This window comes from Peromyscus californicus, unplaced genomic scaffold (assembly GCF_007827085.1).
Source record: "Peromyscus californicus insignis strain IS unplaced genomic scaffold, ASM782708v3 Scaffold_9__1_contigs__length_137607984, whole genome shotgun sequence".
Lineage (NCBI taxonomy): Eukaryota > Metazoa > Chordata > Mammalia > Rodentia > Cricetidae > Peromyscus > Peromyscus californicus.
This window is the reverse complement of record NW_026294617.1, coordinates 46,241,930-46,259,751: the sequence shown is the minus strand read 5'-3', so window position 1 is coordinate 46,259,751 and position 17,822 is coordinate 46,241,930. Positions and strand designations below refer to the sequence as shown.

Below are 17,822 nucleotides of genomic sequence, written 5' to 3'. Positions count from 1 at the left end.
TTTAATCTGCTTCAAATAAGTTAGGTAGCCAGGGACATTCTCTTCCTGTCGAAAATCAGCTCCCGTCTTTGTATAACCATAGTTTGACAAATGCTAGCATTCCTTTGGCCCATTGGTCTATGCCTTCTCTTCCCATCTTGTTCTGTGCTCATGTAGGATGATCTGGGCTTTTACCCATTGGGTGATAGTGAAAAACTATTTTTCTAGGATGTTATCTTGCAAGCTCATCTCTTATGCACTACTGCATCCCATAAAATGCAACAGTACACCGTGCCTACATGCATTAGCTTCTGTAGCTATTCTGTGGCAATATGTGCTGCACAGGATGATGGCTTTTTCCCTCTGACTCTTTGAAGACATAAAAACACAAGTAACATTGAAATGGTTGCAAGAGTAAGCAGTGCGGGTTGGGAAAAGATTGCACTTGGATTGCAGAACTTTGGGTATGATTCCTGCCTTTGTCACTGACCAGCCCTGAGAATTTGGAGAGGACTCTTTGGCTCTCCAAAAACTGACTTCCTCGTGCAACATGGGCATATTTACATCTGCACAGCTAACGCCCTTGGGAAATGCAGTGCTGCTTGGGAAAGAACATAAAATGAGGCACGATCATCAGACTGGTGTGTCCTCAGCCTCCTAACTATGTGAACAAGCAAGTCTCTGGAACTGTTCAAACCAAGATTGACACAGCATGGCCTCCTTTGGATTCTACACATGATAGTCTTACTAGAGAAGCAATTTTGAAGTAATGTACACATTATTCTTAAATTGTTTACATCTTATATTCAGATGATGGCTCCTAATCGTGTTCAGGGTAGTGCAATTTATCCATGTTTCTCTTTTAAATGGAAAGAATCTTGAAATAATTAATCAGTTTTTCCAAGAAATCTCAGACAAAAATTTTGGTGTCTTAGTTCTCTTTGAAAGTGAGTATTAAAAATAACAGGTTAATTTGAAAGATAATGTCTGCTCTTTCCAATTCCTATATTGAATACTTCTATTTTGAAGTGAGAAAAAAAATCTCCTAATAATTTTCAGATTGCAAAGTTTAAGAGCTTCAAATTCACATTTTAGGATAAATATTTATAAATCCTTTTTGCTGTATAATTTCTAAATTTTCACACACATACAATATTTTTTCAATAATCATGGTGAGAAAAGAATGATATTTATAGCCTTGGAGATACTGTTCACTGAGAGGACAAAATGCTAGCTCTGAGGTCAAAAGGAATGAGGGCTGTGTGTGTGTGTGTGTGTGTGTGTGTGTGTGTGTGTGTGTGTGTGTGTGTATTAGTACTAGTATAAAACCCAGGGACCTGTGCATGCTCATCAGGCACTCTACCATTGAGCTACACTATCACCACCTTTCCCCTGACTTTTGAGATGGAGTCTTGAAGTCGGTGATGGAAGACTCATTAAACAGCCCATGCTATCCTCGGTCTTGAAATCTTCTTGCCTCACCTTCCCAAACAGCTGGGAATACTGGCCTGTGTCAATACAATGAGCATAACGTTTCCTTTTCCTTGTTCCTCTGAATTTTAACTTCCTAACTGCAGTGTTATTGAGAAGCTAAGGCGTGAGCAACTGAAGTTCTCAGTGAATGCCAACTAGTAATCAGCTGTGAGGTGTAATCATGGATTTGGACCGTAGAATCTGCGGAGCTGTATTTGGTTCACACTTCTAGGTAAACTTTGATAAACAGTTCAGTTTAGTCTTCAAAATCTCAATTTCAGGGCTAGGGAGATTGCTCAGTGGTTCAGAATACTCGCTAGTCTGGCAGAGTATCAAAGTATAGATTCCAGCATTCATGTCAGGTAGTTCACAGCCCCCCGTAACTCCATTTTCAGGGGATCTGACACCCTCTTCACACTTCTACAGACACCTCCATTCATATCTCCATACCCACATGCAGACACACACACACACACACACACACACAGAGTCAGGTAAATAAGCAATGAAATAAATCTTTAAAAATGTTCTCCTTGCATTGCTGTGAAAAAGGAACTTTCAGCCTTAAATATTTTTAATAATAACATATAAACAATATCTTCTATATCCTGCATATATAATCACAGTTATTAGATGCTCATTAAATGATAGAAATATCATAGTTTGCACCTCCTTGGTTGAACAAATCATCCAAATCCTTAACCAAAAATTCCTAAAAATAATTAGAGGAAGAAGAGAACAGTAATGTCACATCTGGGGAGGCAATACTGTGGCCTTACAGTTTATTTCATGACCAGGCAATAAAAATAATGTTAGCAAATGAATAAAAATTATAGATCCTCAGTTCACAGACAGAACACTCCTGTACACACCAGTTGTCTTAGAGTTTCATACTACCGAGTTTTGTCACAAATGTGACTCATTTGTGCCATACTCCTGGCTCCTCGACCCTACTCATTGTGTATCTTTGACAGCCTAATGTAGACAAAGACAACTAAAATTCTTCAACACTTTCAAAACATTAGCCCGTATACCTGAAGTATCAGAAAATTATCTTTCTCTTGGTGTCTGTATGATGACAAAGCCAAACACATAAAAAGAAAAATATCCAAGCAAGCTGAACGGCCAGTGGTCTACCTGTACATTCTGATTTCTTTATATCATAAAGCAAAAAACATTTATAATAACCAGTGCTACATGTAGAGACATGTCACCCAGCATTCTTAGTAATCTTTGACAATCCAAAGACCTGCATATGCCCACACACTAAATATTATTCTTTAGGGCTATTCATCTTCACACTGATAAGAGTAGAACTCAGTCATGCCCACCAAATACCAAGCCCCCTCATACAGTCATAGAGGGAAGGAGGCCAGAGTGTTTTGATAGAGGGTAAAAGGTTAGGGTTCCAAAAATCACTGCTTATTTCTGAAGAAATGCCTTCTAGACAGTTAGGCCTGGAAGGAATCTTGCCCATCATATTCAGGCCTCACCTTGAGGTTCAAGGACATACATAACTACTGGAAGACATTAGGATGTAATGGATCTGGAACAGAACTCAGGTGCCTGTGTCTCAGGCCAGCACTTTCTCCAATAAACCATGTAAAGTAGCTGTATACAACAGAAGATGTTCAGCCAAGTTTGGACTCACAGGTGTAATAGCAGCAATAATAAGAATGAGAAGAGTTTTTTTTTTTTTTTAGCAAAACCTTGAGTTTCTTAAAGTTTTCCCCCTGCCAAGCACTGAACCATTAAATATGTACTTGACACACGTTGTCATCCTTACTCATGGAACAGCTCCAATGGTTAGCATTACACTGCCAGTCATTTGAATTGGTCTAAGGGATTAAAAGGGGTTTTAAGGAACTTACCCATGATCACAGAATTAATTGGTAGTAGAGTCAAATTCTAATCCAGTTCTGTCTGAATACACTAGGAGAACGTTAGCTCTCCCCTCAAGTATAATAATGCTTGCAGAATAATATTAAGAAAAGTAACATAAGAAGGCCCTCTCATATCCATATCCCCACTTACATCACAGACCATGAACATTACCTCAAAAATTGAAGACAGATGTAAATGCTGTCCATTATCACTGGGGAAAACCAAATGACCTGGAAACTTGGTTAGCATACCAATCATCACCAATCCTGGAAATTGTAGCTCTGAGGACAAATGTTATCTTTGTACTCAAAAAGATAGCATTCATTTAAATAAAATAGACAGTTCCTGCTCAATCACATGCCAGTCCCAGCACACCACCTGTCAGTGACCAAGCACATAACTCTTGCATTCAGGCTGAGTAGTGTTTTAGAAAAGGCAGTCAGACTATTAAACATTCATACATATACTGAGTAGGGCTTTATTTTTCCCAACCACTCATTCCACAGGGACAGAAAAGGTAAGATATGAATGAGATATGTATTGAAGAAGGAACTGCTTCCCCAGGACAGTTCAAAATGGGTGGAAGCACTGTAGTAATTTTCTTACAATTGCATACTTCCTTAGCTTATTAAATTTTGAAGAGGTTATCAATTTGGAATATAACCTAAAGAGTTTATGTTTCATAATTTTACTTTATTGCTGAAATATTTATGCAAATATTCAGTGTAGGAAGATGCTGCCAGATGGAAATGCAATAGTTGTGGAATTCTTCCTGGCATTTCCGACAGAATGTATAATATCGAATCACTTTATGCTAATGTTTTGCACTGGAATACATATTTTATAGCTACTTTGAAATGCAAATTTAAGAGATCTAAAAACTCTCAAAATCATGCCAATGTAAAGTAAACTAATATAAAAAGTAGGCGTTAGATAGATAAATTACAGCTCTGCCAGATCTACTGGATTTTGGTCAAAGTAATGAACCATTTCTTTTACCCTTTGTGTAAATACACTTTGATATTTAGAAACAGAACTGTGTTTGCCAAGGTCAACCTCAACCTCAAGCTCTTGTGACACAAGAATGCTGCCTTCTGAGGATGAATTCTTCCTCAACTCCATTTTCATCCAGTGAAATCTGTGATGTGGGGTTTGTGGGATTTAGTGGTGTCTGAGCCTGAGTGGAAAGTTTGAGCTAAGTGCTGTAAGTGAGTTTGAACCACAAGGGGACTAACTTGGTTATTAATCATTGATCATTGGTGCTGATACCTGTTTACTACAGCTTATCAAGTCAGGTTTACTTCTGCACTTGGTAGCCTGTAAGGATCACGACCACATCCTAACCCGGCTTTCGTAAAAACTGTGCTCAGCACTTGGCTTTGACACTCAGAGCTGTGAAATGACATTCAGAAGCACAGCCTTCTCATTGAGTTCAGTGAACTATTTCCTCTTTTCACACTGGGGTCTATTTCTTTCAGGATTAAAAAAAAAATGGCGTTGAATTTTGAAAGGCATGATTGTTCTTGACAACGATTTCAATTTATATTCTCCCTTTTGAGCTATTTTACGACTAATTGTGACTCAGAGATTGAATCTGTGCAAGGAAAAAAATTTCTTGTGAATGATTAAAATAATAAACCCCAAAGCTTGTTTAAAATAACCATTTGGTTCACTTCATGTCCTAAATCTACTCTAGAGTATTTTCTCCTGTCCCATTCTCCCCCCATCTCAATGATAATAAAGAAAAACAAACACATCAGTGCCACTGGGATTTTTGTAGGTAATAAGATATTCGAATCCAGTAGAATTGATGGAAAGATGTTGCTGTATTCCCTACTAATAAAATATTTTACACTGTTAGTAAAGTCTATTGCACTTGGAACTAGTTATTATTCCACTCGTGAAACTGCAGTTTCGCAGGGAGGTGTGTGGCTATAGCTTTGTATCACTGAAGAACTGGTTGATGAAGTGTTTACTTCATCTTGTATGATGCTTCCACTCTGATGATTTCTGTGTTATAGAACTATGTGCAAGGACTGTGATTCATAATTCCTCATGGTCAGTTCCACCAGCTCCCTCTCACTAGGAGGAGCTTTCTGGCCCATCCCCTTCCTGTTCCCTGGAGCCTGCAGATTGCAGAACTACTTCCTGTGGTATGTGTATGGTCCTGTTGCGTACTTCTGCAGTCCATACATGTGGACTATGTGGGGTGTCTCTATGGAGGACAGAGTTCATGAAGAACTCTGTTGGAGGGATGTGACGCTGTGGGAAAAAGTCAAGAAAGAACAACAGAATTCCTCCCCACCCTGCTCTATTAAAAGCCCTGACCACCACCATAAATGGGCCCTGATCAGCAGTATGTTCTGGTTCTGAGGCTTTGCACTTACAGTCACCTTGCATTTGTAAATCCCCGACTGAGATCACAGGGATTTTATTTATTAACAAAGAAATAGAAGTCTATTTCTTTCCTGAGAGTACAGGCATTAAACTTTTACACAAAACTCTTGCTCATACCATTAGAATTTTAGGGTGAATTGCTATAAGGTACAGCCATGCATGCCAGTGACTACACCCACTTCTCTCACTTAGAAGGGGTGCTGTGGGTGATTATTCTTCATAATAAAATTACTATTCTCGACAGCACACAAGCACACGCTAATGCAAAGTGAGTCATGTGGTTCCCGACACAGTTGAGGTAAATTGGGAATCACCATCTGGCAGAGAGCATTTCTTCTTAAAATTGCTCTCCTTTTTTAATTAAAATGTGTTTTAATTAAAAATAGACATGTCAAGAAGTGCTGTATATCAATTACATGACTGACAATATGCTTTCATTTTTTTTTCTAAAACATATGAACCAGAAATGGGATGTCATGTTATCTCTCAAGAAAACAATGAAATACAACATCTAGAAAGTGAGGTTTGCTACCAGGAGCCATGGTAGCTATGTCAGAACTCAACCAAATATTTTCTAGAATGTTTCATTGCTTTGAACAAGAACATTAAAAAGATGTTTACTACTCATTTTATGCAAATAATGGGGTTTTCATTCATTCCTTATCATGAATGGTTTGGAAAAAGCTCTCAAATGTTCTCAGCAGCCTAGTGAGTGATCATAGATATTCAAAGGTATATCCTTACTGGCAGTATGGTCCTGCCTTGGGGTATGTGTGAATGAATGAGTGTATGAGTACGCGCATGTGTGTGTATGTGTGTGTGTGTACATGTATGCAAGTGTGCGTGTGTGCCTGTGTGTGTGTGTGAATATAGAAGCCAGAGGTCAATCTCTCCTGCTGTTTTTTTTTTCCTAATCAGGAGCTGTTCATATTGCTTTTTTGACTCAGGTTTTCTCATTGGGACCTAGGGCTTGCCAATTCAACTAGGCTGTCTTGTCAGGGAGCCCCTGGGACCTGCTCATTTCTGCCTCCTCAGCACTGGGATTCCAAGTTCAGGTCACCATGACTAGCTTCTTACATAGGTTCTGGGGACTGAACTCAGGTCCTTATGCTTGAGTGGCAAACACCTGATGGAGTGAGTTATCTCTTCAGCTCTGTAGGCTTCCTTTGAGCACCTTCCTGTCCCTTCTCCAGACTAAGAAGCACAAAACAGTAAGTTCAACCATGTGGTAGGGAGATTGGAGTGGGTAACGGTGAGAGGTTAAAAACAAGGACAGGGAATTTAAAGGCAAATGGATGGAATAAGAAAAAGAATCATCCTGAATGAGGTAACCCAGACCCAGAAAGGTAAACATTACTTATAGGTGGATATTAGCCATAAAGGATAACTGTGCTATAATCCACAGCCCTAGAGAAGCTAAGTAACAAGGAGGGCCCAAGGGGGGGACCCTGGGGAGGGAAGTAGAAGCAATCTTAGGGGTAGACTGGGGTGGGCAGGGATGGGAACATGAAGGATTGGGTTGTGGGGGGGGTTGGAGAGAGAGAGTACTGAAAGAGATGACTTAAAGGAGGGGAGCATTTCAGGGTCAGGTAGAACCCTGGTTCAAAGGAAACTCTCATGAATTTACAAGGATGACCCTGGCGAAGACTCCTAGCAATAGGGAATATGTAGTCTGAGCTAGCCATCCTCCGTAATCAGAGTAGTGACTACTCCAGTTGTCATCAGAGAATGTTCATCCAGTAACTGATGGAAACAGATGGAGAGACCCACAGCCAAGCACTGGGCTGAGCATGGGGAATTCTGTTGAAGAGAGGGAGGAAGGATTGTACAAGCCAAGGGGGTCAAGGACATCATAAGAAAACCCACAGAGACAACTAACCTGGGCTCTTAGGAACTTACAGAGTCTAAACTAATAACTATCAAGCCTGCATGGGACCTACCTAGGCCCACTACAGAGATGTAACTGTTGTGTAGCTTGGTCTACTTGTGGGACTCCCAATAGTGGGAACAGGGGCTGTCCCTAACACTTTGGCTGGCTCTTGGGAACCTATTCCTCATCCTGGGTTGCCTTGCCAAGCTTTGGTACAGAGGAGGAGCTTAGTCCTACCTCAATGTGCTATGCCATGCTTTGTTGACACTCATGGGAAACCTGCTTCTTTCTGAACAAAAACAGAGGAGGAGTGAATTGGGGGCAGATGGGAGGCGGAGGTACTTGGGGAGAGGATGGGAAGAGAAGAGGGGGGGAAACTGAGGTCAGGATGTAAAACAATTGAATAAATTTAATTAAAAAAACAAAACAACCAAAAATCCTTAGGAAGGAGAGATGGCAGCTCTCTCATACACACTGTGTGTGTGTGTGTGTGTGTGTGTGTGTGTGTGTGTGTGTGTGTGCGCGTGTGTGTGCATGTGTGTCAGAAACACATAGAAGGAGAGAGGAGACTGAGAGGTATTATCAGATAAGTGAGTTTCCATGGCATTAAGAACAATATTTGAATCTTCCCACAAATGTCTGAGTTGACAATTATGACCATTATGTCAAAATGCTCTTCTCTCAATGGTTAAAGTTTAAATACTAATGGTCACAGTGAGACACATTTTAGTAATAATCATGTAGCTTTGAACTTTGATTTTCTCAATTGCCACATAACACCAGAATCTTCTTTCTTAAAAAATGCTCAGGTGCCTACAGAGGTCAGATCCAGTTTTAGATCCCCTGGAGCTGCAGTTACAGGCAGCTATGAGTCACCTAATTGAGGTGCTAAGAACTGAACTTGGGTCCTTTGCAAGAGCAGCACATGGTCTTAAACACTGCACTGAGCCATCTCTCCGGCTCCAATCTGTAAAAGTTTTATCATAAAGTTAATAGTTCTAAAAGATTTAATCCTTGGCATTGTGTATATATTCATTTTAAAGCTCAAGTTATTTTTAAGTAGAATTAACAGAATCTAATACCCAGTGATTCAATGCCTGCAACCATTGGTTTTAATATATACTTGCAAAGGGTTCTTGATTTGGATATTGAAAGTAACAATCATCACCCCAACCTTAAGAAGCGAAATTTTAAAATCGATGTCTAAATAAGCTACTGAAACAAAACAAAAGCCCAATAAGGTATCAACATGTTTAAATTAAACTCCAAAAAGCGCAATTCCCTCATGACAGAGTAGATATCCATAGCTGCTCCACAGAGAGGGGTGGGAAGGTGCCAGCCAGCATTAAATGAATATTGAGCAGCTGCCGGAGGGCTGGCATGATGGATTATTTCCCCAAGAGGCCTATCATCCCTGAATATTCATTTATCCACATATTCACTCACAGGTCTTTTGAGAATATGAAAGGTAATACGTCCAAAGCAAGGAGATCAAAGGAGGAAGACTGAGGATGCTGCCCCTTTGAGGGACACAGATATTGTCCCAGGCCAAAGTCCCTTGAAAGGTGGCAAGTATTGTGGGACCCCGCAGAACTGCTGACAGAAATACATCAGAGGCTCTCTGACCTTTCAACTCCAAAACACCAGCAGCCAGCAGCAAGAGAACTAAGGGGGACGCCTTCCAGGCTATTCAAGGCCTTCGCCAGGCTCAGGGCAGCGCATTGCTGTGGACAAGTAGGCTAAAGGCGTTGCCCCTGCTGCAGAATGAAAGGAACACTAGATAATAAGAACGGCTCCCACTGGACGCAAAAGCCAACGGCAGCTGGGCTGGAAGCAGGGAGGGATCACCACGGCTCCAGAATTTGGCAGCTGAACTCGAAATCACCAGAAGCCTTCTGGAATTTTTCCAGTGCTTTGACATGAAGCCCTGTCGAAAAGAGAGTCGGGGTCGTCCCTCTCAGGTATCTGCAGTCAGACTTGAACTGCATAGAGAGACCGGTGCAGGAAGCCTGACGTCTGTTCAAATACAGTTCAGAGCCACAGTGCAAGCTTCAAAGAAAATGGGCTATTTACCTTTTCTTTAGTCTCTGCTGATCACTTATATAAACTGGACACACTAAAAATTTAAAATGCACACACACACACAAAAAAAAAAATAGAGGAAAAGAAGACTCATGATGGAGGGAGGAAAGAATCAACAAAAGTAGGTTCCAAACTCGACCAGAGGTGGCGATTTTCCACATGAGGTGAAAGTAACTACATTAACCTTGTTGAAAGATTTAGAGTAGAGATGAACACCAAGATGAGGGTGTGAACAATCTGATAGTTGAATCACCTGTTGAGTACAATATGAATTTTATACCGCAAAATCCTTCATTAATTACTCCATCTAGCTCTGTAAAAATGTCAGTGATTTTTAAAGTTATATCCTGACTAGAAAGATTCCAGTGTCTTAAATATCTCATTTGTTATCACTTTAATTATCATCATTATTGTGGGTGCTGAGCATTTGATTAAAACAACAAGTCTGACAGGTAATGATAAAAGGTCAAATTGTTTTTATGGGAATGATGTAATTTGTGAGCTGAATCAAATCATTTTTCCATTTGATCATCTATTATTGAGTAAGAATTACCTCTTAACAAAAAAAGAGACAGGGTTTATCCATTGATTCTTTTTCTATTTATCATCTTTAATAAGCCTGAAAATCTATATTGGGATAGATAAGAATTCAGTTGTTGACCAAGTCATTAAACTTCCAAATTAGAGACTTAGAATCAGCATTTGTCAACAAATAATACATTTGATTATCTATCAATTGACAATTGTATTGGATCCTCTTCAATTTTATTGAAGATAAATAATTAGAAACTATGTGACTTGTAACACTATTTGTTACCTAGTACCTTAGGGTTACTATTGCTGTGACGAAACACCATGAGCGAAGCAACTTGGGGAGAAAAGAGTTTATTCAGCTTACACTTTCACATTACAGTTCATCATCAAAGGAAGTCAAGATAGGAACTAAAGCAGGGCAGGGACCTGGAGGCAGGAGCTAATGAAGAAGTCATAGGGGAGTGCTACTTACTGACTTGCTCAGCCTGCTTTCTCATAGAAGCCAGGACCACCAGCCCAGCGATGGCACCACCCACAATGGGCTGGGCCCTCCCTCATCAATCACTAATTAAGAAAATTCTCTATAGGCTTGCCTGCAGCCTGAACTTATGGAGGCATTTTCTTAATTGTGTCTCCTTCCTCTCTGATGACTCTAGCTTGTGTCAAATTGATATAAAACTAGTCAGTACACCTAGTTATTAGACTCAGCCTTCTTCTTAAAATCAACATCAATACTTCTTTATCTTAGAGATTAACATGCTGGTAAATTCAGTGGAGGACATATCTTTTTATTTTTTTTTTTTAACTTAAGCAGTCTTTAATGAAAGCTGTGCATGAGATGCTCTTATGGCTGCTTCTCAATCATTTCTTCTTGAATTTGCCCTTCTCCTTTCCTAGTTGTTGACACTTGGCTTTCCTTTCCAGGATCTTTTGGCGGTCTTTGTCCAGCTTTAGCCTGGTGATGACCACCTTGCTGGGGTAGATGCCCGCATGGACGGTTGTGCCGTTAGCCTTTTCTTGCTGCACTCATTCGATGTAGATGACATATTTCTTCCTGGATACTTGGACCACTGTGCCAATCTGATGACCTTGGTAGTGTCCTCAGACAACCTGAACTTCATCATCCTTTCAAATGGGCATAGATAGAACATTGTACTTCTGCCTCAGTTCTTTGGAAAGAGGGGAAGACATGATCTTCCTCCGAATGTGAGAAGGTGCATTGAAATGCTGTTTGCAGTTCTTGCTTTGGTTAGAAGTCACAAAGGCACTGAACTTCATTTTGGCAGCCGCAATCACATTTTTTTTTTTAAAGAAGAAGGGTAGTTATGGAAGGAGAAGGAAAGTAGAAAAAATCAAAAGAATGTTCTCAAACATATTCATTGTAGAGAATGTTTAACAAAGAGGTGGAATTCTGTGACTTTTGGTCCATTAAGTTCCATCCATGCCCTCTCAGCCTCTGGTAAACATTTTTGTAGCCCCACTTTGAGTAAAATGCACAGACTACATGCCTCTCTATCAAATGTCATGGAAGGGAGCTTTGTTCTTAGATAACCTGAATTACTGCCTCAAATACAGCTTCATGTTTTACAAGAAACGCAACCAGTTCGAATCATGGAAGAATGTTTCTTAATTCTGTTCCCACCTCCTGATGAAACCTCTTGAGTCAGTAGTTCTGAGGAAGGTGATGCTTGTGACCTTGGATGGACTTTAAAAGCCCATTGGCAGAGATTAACAGGGGTGCTCACTCATGTGAAAACAAGGAGTTTCTTTCTTTACCAAAATAGCAAGAAAACAGAAGTGTGATCAAACATCACAGTGCTGTCTTCCTAGTCAAAAACACTAAGGGTTTTTTCTTCTAATTATCTTATACTTGACAAAGACAGTATTCTTCATTTTGAAGATTCCAGAAGCCTTTGTACTTTCTGAAATGGCTCAACATGGCAATTCCTTGATGTGAAGGGTGTGGATACAACAGACGAGACCCAGAGCCAGCTTCATTTGACTGTTTTGTCAAGCTGCCTGTGGACAGCTATGGAATCTAGGAGTATTCACTCGGTTGGCTGTAACTATCAGGAAAAGACCTCTCAATGCTACAGATGCATCATGCTATCAAAATGAAGCAAAATGAAGTGTCATGTTTCTTACTCAGTCAGAAGCTGCCTCCCGAATATGTGGGTTCAGGTTTCCAGTGGAATATCTTTGGCTGGGAATTTCAATATGCTTAATATACATTTTTAAATACAGACTTTTATATTTGGTAAAGATAAAGCATTGGTAATGTTCCAATGTGCTAAAAACAAGTCCTAGGAATAGTCATAGAATCCAATATCCTATTAGATTATTCAGCTAGCTAAACAGCAGTGTGGATGGATTTGGGTTCCCATTGGTTATTAACCTCCTCCAAGATGCCGTTATCTTTTACCCGGATTACAACAAGAAGCTCTAAGCTGGTTTTTCTGCTTGTACTTCTGGACTCAAGCCTGTGCTCTACTTGCAATGGTCACTACAGTGGCTGTAGGGTGCTGCTCAATATGGTCTACCACTTCTTCTGTCCTTTCATCTGCTGCTATACTCCTACTTTCCTCTGTACCAGCCACCCTGAGTCTTGGCTGCTCTTTGTCCTTCCCAAGTAGGCTGCTGTCCTAACCCACCCCCGTCATCTTTACTCAGCCTACCCACAGCAGAGCTAGCTATCTGCAAGGTTCACCATCATCTTTCTCAAGCATAATCTTCACAGAAGCTTTCCCTAGCTCTATTAAAGATTGCAGAGCTTAATAATTCCTCAATATATTTTTATTGCTTTATTATTTCTTTTTTTTTTACTTCGAAGGCAAGCATTTATATCTATTTTTCTCACTGTTGTATTTCCAATAACCAGCAAAATTTCTGGCCCAAAGAGAGAACTCAGCAAATATTTATTGATGTAAGGTTGTGAAAGAAGCATCCAGATTTCTGCTTCATCATAAGTGGTAATGAAGAAAGAACACATGATGTTAACTGGGTGTTCCTTGACTTTCTTTTTTTTTTCCCCATGCCTGTGTGTGAGTGCATGTGTGCACGTCATGTGCATAGGTGTGGAGGACAGATGGGAATCCTGGGTGTTGTTCCTTAGGAGTCGTCTATCTTGGTTCTTTGAGACAAGGCTTCTCACTGAGATCTGGGGCTCTCGAACTAGGCCAGATCAGCTGGCCAGCAAACCTTGGGATCCACCTGTCCCCACCTCACAGGCCTAGAATTATAAGGAAGTGGCAACCAGCATGTCTGCCTTTTCTCATTTGGGTTCTGGAGAGCAAGTGTAGGTGCTCCTGCTTGCACAATAAACGCTTTACTTATTGATCTATTGCCCTGGCCTGACATTTTTCAGTGTCAACATTGAAGCCAAACCCAGTGCAAGTGAAGATGAATGCCATCTAGATAATGCAGGGTGTGTTTATGACCAACAATAAGTATTTTAGATGCCATAGGGAGGTCACAGTAATGGTTTTATAATGTTTGATCATTTCCTGCCACCATTCACTTGTTTGGATTGAAATAAGACAAATAGTACAAACTAAAGAATGTGTCTTAAGATTTCTTGACAATGACTTAGGCACACAGTTGTTACTTGGGCCTTAATAGTATAAAGAACTAAAACCCTGACCCATATTTTTAGCCCATCTGGACTAAGTATCAAATAATAACTCTCTGAAGTTCAATGTTTACTTGAAAAATCACATTAGCAACTGCTAGCATGGCTAAAATGAAAGTGACTGAACCTAGAAGGGCGGCTAGGGAGGAGAATCTCCCAGGTATTGCTCACATGACTACAATACAATAAAGCCACTCTAGAAGACTGCTTGATAACGTCAAATATAAATAATTCATCCCTGCAATCCACCTAGCTCTTTTACTCAAGGGAAATAAAAACCTACATTCCTACAAAACCTATATATGCATATTTATGACAGCATTATACATAAACTGTAACCAATTATAGACAAACTGTAAACAATTCAAATATTTAATGGGAGACTAAGCCAACAAAATTCCAACCACAAAATGGAATAGTATTCATAAGCATAAAGGCTCAAACTACTGGTATTTGCCAAAACATGATGGCTTTCAAAGGCAATCAGCTAGGTGGAAGAAACCAGTCAGTCTTACATAGTGTTTAACTCCATTTATATCCTACTTTAGAGAAGGTATGGGGTGGAGAACAGGTTAGCAATTACTAAGAGTTAGGGAATGTAGGCTGATTTGCCTGAAGAATCAAGAAATACTAAGAAAGCCATGGGGTGTATATAGGATTATTTTTCATCCTTATCATAGTGACGGTGACCTGAATACATGCATATGTCAAAACTCATAGGATTCTTCATTAAAATAAAAATCTTTCATTAAAACTTTTCATAAATGTGAGTTATTGAAAAACAGGGAAGACAGGGCAGGACTTCTTAGGACAGAATCCGGTCAATTTGAAGGAATGTGTATCAGATGCTGTGTCCAGTGTTGCTGGTGAATGAATGATCCTTACACATCCCCTTTCTTGCCTCTCCCCTGTACCACACACACAATCGATGGCAAGCAGTCTTACTTGCTATGTTTTCCACACTCTCAGGTGACCTAGAAGGCTGACCAGAAGGGCGGTTGTTATCAAACAGCGTTCTCACATGATGACATTCACTCTCTCATGATACATTCTTGGCAGCTTTATTAGTTAAGGGTGTGCAATCCTGTTTTCATTTTCTGTGCAGATCATGATCTTGGGCCGCGTGTTTGACTAAGTCATTGAGCTCCATGTTTCAAAACTGACAGGAATGAGTTTAGGTCTTGTCTTTTTCCTGTTATCTTTTTGATATGTATACATACACACACACACACACACACACACACACACACACACACGTGTGTGTGTGTGTGTGTGTGTGTGTGTGTGTGTGTTTGTGAATTCTTCGAATTCAGAATTAACTGTTTAGAGTATATTACTAGTCCATCACTACTAAATGTTAATCATCTCATACATGCCAATGTTTACTTGAGAAATTACATAAGTTTTTATGTAATATAAGTTTTAAGTATTGCCAAGCTCCAATGTAATATGAATTTTCCCAAAGTTGATATAATGGGATCCTATTATGTTTTGGTGATGCCAAGCTAATGGCCTAAAGGTTGGCTTCAAGCTAGTGTGTCTAAAATAAATGTTGCAAGAAAGCCCAGTCTATAGCAACAGTCTTTGATATCTTCTATTTTCCATTCATGGCTCCTGTGACAGTGACAAATGGGACCATGACCACTGGATAAATTCTGAATTTTAATTTTATCCTCACACAAAGCATCAACGTTCCCCCCCCCGTGTGTGTGTGTGTGTGTGTGTGTGTGTGTGTGTGTGTGTGTGTGTTGCTAATAGGTGGATATTGATTGGTTTCCACATAACAGAAGAAAAAGATCATATGAGTGATACCCATAGCAAGCATTTGTTTATTCTAGATACTATAAGAAGAGTTTTACTTCATATTTTCAATTATTCATCTCCTAAATTCTTATAGAGCTTAAATTTCTAAGCCTTATATCTCTCCTTGGGGATCTAACTGTCCCAGAACATAAATGGATGTAAAGAAAACATGCTTGCAATTTTAAGTTTATAGACAATTCAGCAAATATTGCTTATTTTGAAAATAAGTAAACTGATGAATTTTGTTGCACAATATAAAAAAGAAAAAGAAAGCCCCTTTGAGGCTGACACAATTTCATCTTGGGAAATTATTTACTTATACTTTCCATAGTACAGGCTCCATTTCAGAAGTAACATGCTTTAGTGCGAACCTTCTTGTGGTCACTCACTTGGCTTAAACCCAGGGAGGACTCAGTGCTGCCAATAAACTCTGAAGACAATGGCAACCAGCAAGCCAGGTGAGGTGGGTGAAATCTCTGCTAGGGGACTTGAGTCTTTTGCTCTACCCCTTGGCATTTCTATAAATACCCTAGGTTGATGGAATAGGTTCTAGGCCCTCTCGAGGCTATCCTGTATCTTCTGTCTGTTTATCTCCACACTCTAAATCCTTCTGTCTAATATTTCCTGCTGCTCCTACTCAAGAGCACTCTGGGGAAATGTGGGGGTGGTGGGTAGCTCCCCCACAGTATTCCAAGGAGGGGTTTGTATTTCCATTTGCCTAAAGAAGAAGAGGAATCCTTACTATTTCCCGTACAACAGGAGCTGCCTGGCTCCAAATCCTTCCTACTATACTCTTCCTACTCAACCTCTTGACCCCTCTTAGGTGTCAAGCTATCAGTCAGTCCAGCAATTAATAATCTCTAGAGCCAATCATTTACATTGTAATCATTTTTCTCTCTGTATAAAAACGTTATCATAAATCATGCTTTTAAAGACAGCTTTGATTTCTTTATCAGCAAATAAATATATCCCAATTGCCTTCTCTTTCCTTTAAGGTCCCTATTCTGTAACAATGCAACATCTTCATAATCATGCAGGGGTGAACCCTGGAAGAGGCCTGGCTATTTTGTCTGCTTGGTGTGTCTGGTAGCTGGGCTTACCACTTTGCTGAACTCAAGCAACGTTTGTTGTTGTTGTTGGTGGTGGTGGTGGTGGTGGTGGGTGTTTTTTTTTGTTTGTTTGTTTTGGAAGGAAGTAGAATTAGCTACAAATATACTGAGTACAAAGCTGAACTTGGCCAGATGGTAGTTTGGGGTGGTCACTTGCACCTTTGGTTCTCAACTCCTCCATTCATAAAATGATCAAAATAACAACAGGGTCTATATGGCAGATTTTATGAGAACTGAATTAACATTCTATGCATACAAAACTGCTACAACATCAAACAAATACAATCTTAATGTCACTTTAACATTAATATATAATTTACATAATTAGCATGCCTTATTTTAAATTAGTGAAAGACTTCAGCTTAATTATGAGGCATCCTTGATAAGGGTAGGACAGAAGGATGGAGAAGTGGAACCCTCACCCTGTAATATAATTTTTGGACATATCTATAACAGGAAAATGTGTGAAGCAATAAGTTACAAAAGAGAAGAATAAGTATCACAGTTATGGAGCCAGTATTGGCTTAATACACCTTTGGTATACGTATTTTAATCTAAAATAATAGGATATAGAATAATACGAGCCCAGAATCTGTGTTAAATAGGTAGCATTTAATTCTTTCTCTAAGATCTAGATAATAATATTCATCAAATTCTGCTATGCTCGTAGATCAGTGCCTAGTGCAATCATCATCAGAGAGGCTTCCTCTAGCAGCTGATGGGAGCAGATGCAGAGATCCACAGCCAAGCATTAGATGGAGAGAGAACCCAAATTGGATCTCTCTCCATCAGGTCCCTCCCCTTGGAGCTTAAAGAAATCTGAAGAAGAGGGGGAGGAAAAACTGTAGAAGCCAGAGAGGAAGAGGATACTAGAAGAACACAGTCCACAAAATCAACTAAGCAGGGGTCAAAGGGGCTCACAGAGACTGAGGTGGCAAGCACAGGGCCTGCCTGCATGAATCTGTGCTAGGTCCTCTGCTTATATGTCATGGTTGTTAGCTTGGTGTTCTTGTGGGACTCCTAACAGTGGGAGTGGGGGTGTCTCTGACTCTTTTGCCTGCTC

General features: G+C 39.9%; 1 protein-coding gene and 1 pseudogene across 1 annotated transcript in view; both read right to left on the bottom strand.

Moving 5' to 3' along the window:
• Schip1 (schwannomin interacting protein 1) overlaps positions 1-17,822 on the bottom strand; it is a 760,409-nt gene that overhangs the window by 521,671 nt on the left and 220,916 nt on the right. The window lies entirely within an intron of this gene.
• On the bottom strand, positions 10,555-12,430 carry LOC128105301 (60S ribosomal protein L26-like; annotated as a pseudogene).